Here is a 10,079-nt window from a genome sequence, read left to right as displayed (position 1 = left end):
TACTTTGATGTAGAGTATACCAATCTCTAAATAAGACAAATCATACATGTTCATGAAACATATCTAAAGTATGAATCCTTTCAATTTGAACAAGAAATATACATCCTTTTTAAGTCAACAAAGATAAATTGGAGGATGAAAGTGTATTCACAAAGAAACAGAAAATATAAATTATTCAGAATTCTATCATGCAACTACATGCTAATAAAATGACAATTTAAATTTAAAGCTACCATAAAAAGAGTAAATTCCCAGATTAATCGAACAACAAAGGACTTAAATCATCTAACCCCAGGAAAAGAAGCTAAAGAAGCTATATATGAATCCTCAAAGGAAAGGAGGAAGAGAAACCAGGAAGTAAAGGCACAAATTAATAAAAATCAAACATTAAAGAAACATTAATTCAAATTTTTCAAACTTTAAAAAAATTAGGCAATGAAAGATTCACCTATACATTTTTTTTTTATCTTCTCACTTTCCTAATTCGCCTAGCACCACTCTAGCTTATACTCTCGACACCTTTCTCTGATTATGTGGTGTCCTAATTGGTCTCCCTGGCTCAACTTTATTACAACTTTAATCCATTTTCTTCATATCTATCAGTGCATATCTAGCCATATCACACCCCTAATCAACAAACTAGTGAATCCTTAGTAATTTTAGGAAAAATTATAAGCCTTTTTCAGACCTTTAAAGTTCTCCTTCCCCAACTTGTCCATGAAATATTATTCTCTTCTTTTCACTTTATTATCCAACTGAACTGACTCTCTTTGTCTTCAGGAATGTTATTCCATCTTATGCCTCATATATATATATATAACCATATACATATATACACATATATAAATATATTTATACATATAGATATGTATACATACATGAATGTATATATATATATACATTCATGTATGTATATATATACATTCATGTATGTATATATATACATTCATGTATGTATACATATCTATATGTATAAATATATTTATATATGTGTATATATGTATATGGTTATATATATATATATGAGGCATAAGATGGAATAACATTCCTGAAGACAAAGAGAGTCAGTTCAGTTGGATAATAAAGTGAAAAGAAGAGAATAATATTTCATGGACAAGTTGGGGAAGGAGAACTTTAAAGGTCTGAAAAAGGCTTATAATTTTTCCTAAAATTACTAAGGATTCACTAGTTTGTTGATTAGGGGTGTGATATGGCTAGATATGCACTGATAGATATGAAGAAAATGGATTAAAGTTGTAATAAAGTTGAGCCAGGGAGACCAATTAGGACACCACATAATCAGAGAAAGGTGTCGAGAGTATAAGCTAGAGTGGTGCTAGGCGAATTAGGAAAGTGAGAAGATAAAAAAAAAAAAAAAAAAAAAAAAAAATGTATAGGTGAATCTTTCTTTGCCTAATTTTTTTAAAGTTTGAAAAATTTGAATTAATGTTTCTTTAATGTTTGATTTTTATTAATTTGTGCCTTTACTTCCTGGTTTCTCTTCCTCCTTTCCTTTGAGGATTCATATATAGCTTCTTTAGCTTCTTTTCCTGGGGTTAGATGATTTAAGTCCTTTGTTGTTCGATTAATCTGGGAATTTACTCTTTTTATGGTAGCTTTAAATTTAAATTGTCATTTTATTAGCATGTAGTTGCATGATAGAATTCTGAATAATTTATATTTTCTGTTTCTTTGTGAATACACTTTCATCCTCCAATTTATCTTTGTTGACTTAAAAAGGATGTATATTTCTTGTTCAAATTGAAAGGATTCCTACTTTAGATATGTTTCATGAACATGTATGATTTGTCTTATTTAGAGATTGGTATACTCTACATCAAAGTAATTTTGACAAATAGGGTATTGGTATAAAAAGTTCTACTAGAATTTCAAAAAAGTACTTTTGAAATTAGGGGTAGAATCCATAGTAAAACATAAAATATACACACTTAAAACAACCTGGGATTTGTTATAATGGTCAAAAATTAATGGTTTCCCATAACATATTGCTTAATTCGTAAGAATAAAAAAAAACTCAGCACCTGCCCATAACAATTTATTTTAGAGTTATAAATATGACGAACTATCATAGGGAGAAAAGTAGTGTTAGCATAGAATATTCCCAATAAATCACCATGTTGGAAGCAGTAAGACAGTTTTTGAAAACCTGAAGAAGAGACGGGAAACATACCATTATATTGTTATCACTTGAACTGAGAATTTGAAAGGCATAATCTAAGTCCACAAAAAAGGCAAAATGTGAGGAATTAAGAAAATGAAAATATTTCAGTAATTCTAGATAACCTCATTCAATAGTCACGCCAAAATATTGAGTTATAAAGACAATAAAAGAAACAAAAAGCAAAGTAAATAATGTCAATTATAAATAAAAATATTGAAGATTGAAAAATCAAATAATTTATAAAAAAGAACCCTGTAAAAAGATTATGTGGGAAATGTCTATACTCAATACAGTAAAAGCAAGAATACAATTTGGATCAAATACTGAGAAGAAAGCTTCTGAACAATTAATAACAGAATGTTTAAATCCAAGAAAGTAATGGAAACATTATGTTCTTTAAGAATCCAGGAAGAAGTAAACCAAAATTTATAATTATCTCATAAAATATTTTACAGTAGAATATGGAGTACTCACAAAACACTTCAGCATCTTCCTCTCAGAATCAAGTCTAATATCATCTTTCCTAAGAAAAGGCATAACATTCCTATTATTGAAATTTGAAAAAAACTAGTACCTCCTTCAAGCAGAGGTCAATTTCATGTTTAAGTACTCAATTCAAAGCATACAATCTTTTATTACTTAAAAGATCTATATGGACACTTACAAAAAAGGAACATATTGAATGAGATAAGAAGGGTTTGCCAAAAAGTCTCATGAGTGTGAGAATCATATCCTTATTGATTTGGTAGTCTTTTATTAAACCATCTGAAAGAGTCATATCATTTATTCTTTTAAAAAACATTTTATTTAGAATATTTTCTATGGTTCCATGATTCATTATTCTTCCATGATTCATAATTCTCTCTCTGCCCTCTGCTCTTTCTTTCCCACTTCTGAAGCTGACAAGCAGTTCCACTGTGTTATATATGTATCATATTTCCAAACCTTTTTTCATGTTATTCATATTTGCAGTAGAGTGATCTTTTAACATCAAAACCATAATCATATCCCTATCAAAGTATGAACCCATTCACATTAAGCACTATGATTACTGTGTGTTGCCATCCATTGTATTGTCCCCTTTATAACCTTCTTGATTCCCTTTCACTCTTCCTCCTCACTATATTTTGCTTTTTGTCACCCTGCCCAATTTCCCCTCCCTTCAATTACCCCTACTTCCCTTGTCTTATTCTATTTCTACTTCTTTGTAGGGTAAGGTAGAAGTCTATGCCTAAGTATACTCATTTTTTTCCTCTGAGCCAATTACAATGAGAGTAAAGTTTAAGGATTGCCTTCATCACCCTTATCTTTCCCTCTCCGTACTGATTTTTTTCAACTCCTTATGTTATATAATTTATGCCATTCTATGTCCCTCTTCCCTTTTCTCTTAGTGCAACCCTTTCAGATCTTGATTGATTTTAACATGCCATTCATATGCATAAAATTCATAGCATACATACATATTCCATATCATCACTTTTTCATCAATATAATATCATCATATATATCATATTATCATAATCAGCTTACTTTCCACCCTCTTTCTGAATAAATTCCTTCTACCTTCTCTACTACTGAGAGTAACTTTTGAGAATTACAGAAATCCTCTTTCCATGTAGACATATAAATAAACATTTTGACCTGAATGAGTCCCTTAAATTTTCTTTTTCTTATTTACTTTTCTGGGCTTCTCTTGTGTTTTATATTTGTGCTTCAAATTTTTTGTATGGGTATTTCTTATTCCTCAGGATTGCTTGGAAATCTTCTATCTTATTGAATGACCATTTTTACCCCTGAAAGAATATACTCAATTTTGCTGGATATATGACTCTGGGTTATAAACCCAAATCTTTTGCCTTCCTGAATATCATATTCCATACCTTATGATCCTTTAATGTGGAAGCCACTAGGTTCTGAGTGATCCTGATTTTAGCTCCATGCTATTTGAATGGTTTCTTTATGACTGTTTGAAGTATTTTTTCCTTGACTTGGTGGCTTTTGAATTTAGCTGTTACATTCCTGTAAGTTGTCATTTAAGGATTGATTTCTGGAGGCAATCTGTGAATTCTTTTAATTTCAATTTCATTTTCTTGTTCAAGGATCTCTGGGCAGTTATCTTTGATACTTTCTTATAATATGATATACACCATTTTTTCTTTATCATGTCTTTCAGGGAGTCCAATAATTGTCAGATTGTCTCTCCTAGATCTATTTTCTTGGTCAGTTGGTTTTTCAAAAAGCTATTTCAGGGGCAGCTGGGTAGCTCAGTGGAGTGAGAGTCAGGCCTAGAGACAGGAGGTCCTAGGTTCAAACCCGGCCTCAGCCACTTCACAGCTGTGTGACCCTGGGAAAGTCACTTGACCCCCATTGCCCACCCTTACCACTCTTCCACCTATGAGACAATACACCAAAGTACAAGGGTTTTTTAAAAAAAGCTATTTCACGTTTTCCTCTGTTTTTTCATTTCTTTGATTCTCCTTCATTGTTTCTTGATTACTCATTAAATCATTACTTTCTATATTGTCAATTCTGATTTTTAAGAACTAGTTTACCTCTAGAGGTTTTTGGTTCTCCCTTTTCAATTGGCCCATTTCTTCTTGCATCACTTTCCTTTCTTCTTGCATCACTTTCATTTCTCTTCCCCACTTTTGCTCTACGTCTCTTAATTGGTTGAGGTCTTCTAGACTCTGTGTCCAATCCATATTTTTTTGGACTTTGTATCTGTTTCCTTTGCTATCCCCTTATATTTTTGCACCTTGCTCTTTGGTTCCATAAAATTCTTTAGTGTTAGGTGCTTTTTTGTTGTTTGTTCATTTCCCCATATAATTATAGGTAGTCTCTGTTTTCTGGGAAGTTGGGGTATCCTTTTAAACGTTATTCCTTCCTTGATGCTCTTTTTGGTTTATTTTCTGGGTTGTTACTAGTTTACCATATGGTCTGAGGGCTGAGAACACTGATAGCCCCTTTCCCATGCAGATAGAATTGACCCCTGAGATGTTGATAGCTTAAAGACTTTCCTCAGGCTTGGGTGTAAGCTTTTGATCTCAGTCTGAACTTGATCAGGTCATGGGTTAATCAAATTCTAGCCCCAGCCTTAGGCTCAAGTTTTTGGTCTCAAGGTGTTTTGTGCACCCTTGATTGCCCTATTCTGGATCTCCACCCTTAGTTTTGAGCAAAAAGAACCTGGGGAGACTACCCCTGAGAACTGTGTCCTCACCCCAAACCATGGATTATGTTCCCATCCCATGCCTAGCCTGGGATTTCTGCCTTCATTCTGGGCCCATGTGTATTGGCCCTTTTCAGCCCAGATTGCCCTGGGCTGGGACTCTGGATTTTCCACATGTTTGAAATTTCAAGGGGTGTGAGTGGGCTTGGACCACTATTTGCCTGTCAGGATCTCAGGGTCTGACTTATCTTGGCCTTAAGTTCCAAACCTTTGAGAGATTATGTGGGTGGGGATGGGTCAGGGAAGTTGTGTTTTGCTCTTGGCTTACTCTTTACTCACTGCTATGTCTCCTGCTACATCTGCTCCCCTCTCACCTCAGTTCCTCAGATGGTCTCTGCCTACCTTTTGGGTTTTTCTTTTTTTGAAGGTTGTTTCATTCTGTCTCCTTCTTGGTTCTTTCACTCCTGTATTCATTTTGTGACAATGTTTTACTCCCAGTTAGAGAGGATTTTTGTAGTGAAATGGCGCTGCTGCCCTAGTTACTCCTCCAACTTGACTCCACCCATATAATTTATTCTTCATTCATTATTGTAATATTTTTGTCTCAAATCTCATTTTCCCAGCTACTTTGTAGAAATAACCTTACCACTCATAATGGTGCAAAGAAGGATGCTTATTTCATCTTTGAAAAATCTAAAACTTGACTTGCTATTTTCTGCTATGGTAGAAGCAGTACAACATTATGGAAGGAGAGTTATTATTTTGCATCAAAAAGAGTGGGTCTGAGTCCTGCTTCTGGTACATGATAGGTGTTAACACTGGGCAAGCAATCCTGTTTCTCTAGATTAAGGAAAGGAAAGGAAAAAGCATTTATTAAGTACTTATTATATGTGAGCCACTTTCAAAGTATTTTACAATTATTACCTCATTTGATCATAACAAAAATATTGAGATAGGTATTATTATGATCTCTAATTAACAGTTTAGGAAGTTGAGACAGATAGAGATTATAGTCCAACAAATGGTCAGTGTTTTAAGTTTCATTTAAAATGTTATTTTTAATAACACAAAAGTCAGGCCTGTTTTCAGGCCAAGCACTCTCTCTACACTGTACCATGTAGCTGTACCCCACACCCACCCCAAGCAACTCCAATAATTTAACTCATTCAATAATTACTAATCTTTACTGGTAGAAGGGGGTTACATTGTCCATTCGAAATAAATAAATAAAACTACTTCCATTTCCATCTCTAATTAGACCACAATAGAGTTCAAAAACTTTTTTATAAGAACCTTGAGACTAGCAGTGCCCTTGCCCCAAGATCATTTTCCCCTGCTTCCCAGCCTGGCTCTTGCAACCATAATGTAAGGAATGAACTTCTGTGGAGGTGCAAACTGACAAATCCTTCTATAGGTCCATCAACCTCTACTTGCTCAACTGCTACAACTAATAAACATTTGGAGGGGGAAAAAGTTTTAATGAAAGAATGGTTTTATTGACCCCAAATCTTATCCCTGTCAAATGGCTCAAAATTAGAAATGAAAATGATCCTACCAATTGAAATGACTTTAAAGAAGATGCATTGATATCTTCTTTGCCACTGCACTTTAAAAGTATAGTGTGGCCTTTAACATCTGATTTGTAGCTGAATCTCCTACATGTCTTTTCTTCACCTGTTTAAATGTGAGCTTCCAGAAAGACTACCTTCAGCATTAAATAATAAGCTTTTAATAAATTGCTCTTCATCTATTCATGCATTCAATCACTGATCCTTTCATTTATTCAATATCTTTTGGAAGCACTTATAGACATTGACCTTGCTTTATAAAACAAAATATACTCTTCTTGAGGGCAGGAAAGATTTTATTTCATTTTTTTACTTTCTATTACAAACTTAATAAATGCTTGTTGACCAAAATAAACTCCTTATGTATAAAAATGTTAGGTCTTTATCAGATGTGTATGTGTTTATACACAAACAAGGCAAAGCATTGTGGCAGCTGTTCTAAGAGAAACAAAGGTGACTAAAATGCGATCACTGCCTTCAAATGTTTATAGTCTTAATTAATATTGTGCCTCTTATTTGATTTCCTTTTCCCTTAAGAAAAAAAAATATAGAGTAGAGCAGAGGAGATACTATCTTTTTTGCCAACAAGCTGTTTTAAAATATTTTGTATTTTTCATATTATTTCATGATTCAGACTGTTATTTACTTATTTGTATATATAATTATGTTCTTTGCTTTAAAAACCCTAAGAATTCAAAGTGAATAAAATTCTGTCATTGAGGATCTAATGTAGTATCAATAACAGTGTTATAGTGACAAAAAAGAGAAGACAGCAGATTAGAAAAACATCCTATTTCTCATTACCAAAACTGCCTCCTTTTTAAAAATAAAAATCAATAATATCCTACTTTCATTCATATTAGCTAATATTAAGGATTAAATCAAATACAAACAATGTGAGAGATTTTCCCTGGAAACCTATTTCTTAAATATTTAATATTTTGAAATAAGTCAAAGAAGCTGATTATTTCCTAACTCCCTGTCTCACCTCTTCCCTGAGACCAGTTAAATAATTCAAGTGATTTATTAGCAAATGATGGCTTCTCAGGTGACAACTTGCATGGTTCAAACTGATGTGATTAAAAAAATGCAGCAGAATGGCAAACTCATGAGAATGGAGCTTTACGTAAAGGAAATAACTGACAACTAGTGTTTTAAGTTGATATTTTTAACAAAGGAGAATGTGGGAAACATTACAAATGGATATTGTGTTAAGTGTGTGTGCATGTGTGATTATGAACCATGAGATACCTCTGGTACTATGGTGTTTTTATTTGCTTTTGTTACTTTTTTTTTATTCTTAAGCCAAAGTTTGCAACCTATAAATTACAGATTCAAGTTAAGCAATGACAAATTTCAATAGATTTAAAACACCATAAGATCAGATCATATGTTAATATTTTTCCATATGAAATGAAAGATAGAAACCTCTCAATTTCAAACTTCAAAAATTATAATGCATATCCATATTTATTTTTGTCATTTTTGAAAAGATACTATAGAAACTAACTTGTATTTTTCCAAAATAGTACTTTAGGTAATTACAAACTAACACTTATATGTCACTTTTTTATGAGTCCTAAAGATGTTACAGTGAGAGGAAGAATTTAATTGAGCTAGTTCAGCTAAAGCCTAGAAAAGGTACCAGACTGAATTCTGACTGAGAAATTCAAAAAAATTCAGTCAGTCACTTTTCCCCTTGTAGTGCTAGGCATCTTATGGGAAAAAAAAATAAAACATAGAAATTGATCAGTAGAAAATAGAAGGCATATGATAGAAGGTATATACAGAATCAAATGCCATGGTCATCTAGTGTTTGACCAACCCAAAGATCCTAATCATTGTGGCAAAGACACAGTAATAAACAAAAACTGTTAAGAAAACCTGAAGATAGTCTCACAGAAATTAGATATAGACCAGTATCTCACACCTTATACTAAGATAAGATAAAAATATTTGCACAATTTTAGACATACAGGGTAATACTATAAGCAAACTATTAGATCATAGATGAAATTACTGGTCAGATTTTTGGATTAAAAGAGAGTAAAAGACCACACAGTAGATTAAGAGGTTTAAGGAGGTAAAATCACCAATTATGATTACATATAATTCAAAAGGTTTTATACAAACAAAACCAATGTGGTTAAAATAAGAAGAGAAACAGGATATTGAGGGGAAGACCTCTGTAGCAAGTTTCTTTGATATTTAACTTCTAAGATATATGTGACCTGATTCAAATAAATAAACATGTCAGTTTTCAGAAAAAGAAATACAAGTCATTCAAAAACATATGAAAACTGCCTTAATCAATAGTAATTAGAGAAATATAAATTAAAAGAATTTTGATATTCTACCTCAAGCCTCTCAAATGAGCTACACTGAAAAACAAAGAGAAAAATGAAAAATGTTAGAGAATATGGGAAAATAGGTACTTTAATATACTTCTTATGAATATATACACCATATAATTTACTTTTATATTATGTAATATGTAAATTACTTTAATGGAGCTATGAGCTTGTGCAACTAATCTGGAAAGGAATTTGCATCTTTGCTATGTCTAAAAAGATATTAAACATTGATATCATTTGACTCCAAGGTCTATACTACCAGGTCTATAATCAAAACAAATTGAATAAAATAGAAAAGGATATATATAGAAAAAAAATTATAGAAACATTTTTTGTGGTGTCAAAGGGATATTTATCAGTTGAGGAATGGCTGAACAATTTATGATATATGAATCAAACTGAGCTGTAAAAAAAAGTATTGATTGGACAGTTTCAGAAAAACCTCAAAATGCTTATATGAACTGAAACAAATTAAAGTGAGCAGATCATAGGCATATATATGTGCATATACATATATAACATATTTGAAAGATAATCAATTTTGAAAAGTAACAAAATTGATCAACACAATGTCCAATGGTAATTCCAAAAGACTCAATTATTAGTATGATTATGGTACAATATTAGTACCTTGTAACATATTGTCTACCTGAGATAGAGAGTTCATAGACTTAGGGCTTAGAATAAACATGATTATATTTTCATTTGCTTTGATTTGGCATATCTGCAACAGATATTTATTTTGAATGACCACAGGCATTTGTTAAGGATTTTTCTTTTCTTACCTTCTCAATAGGTGGAGGAAGGAG

The sequence above is a fragment of the Gracilinanus agilis genome, chromosome 4, assembly GCF_016433145.1.
Source record: "Gracilinanus agilis isolate LMUSP501 chromosome 4, AgileGrace, whole genome shotgun sequence".
Taxonomy (NCBI): Eukaryota; Metazoa; Chordata; class Mammalia; order Didelphimorphia; family Didelphidae; genus Gracilinanus; species Gracilinanus agilis.
The sequence above is the reverse complement of the archived record's forward strand: the minus strand, read 5'-3'. Positions refer to the sequence as shown.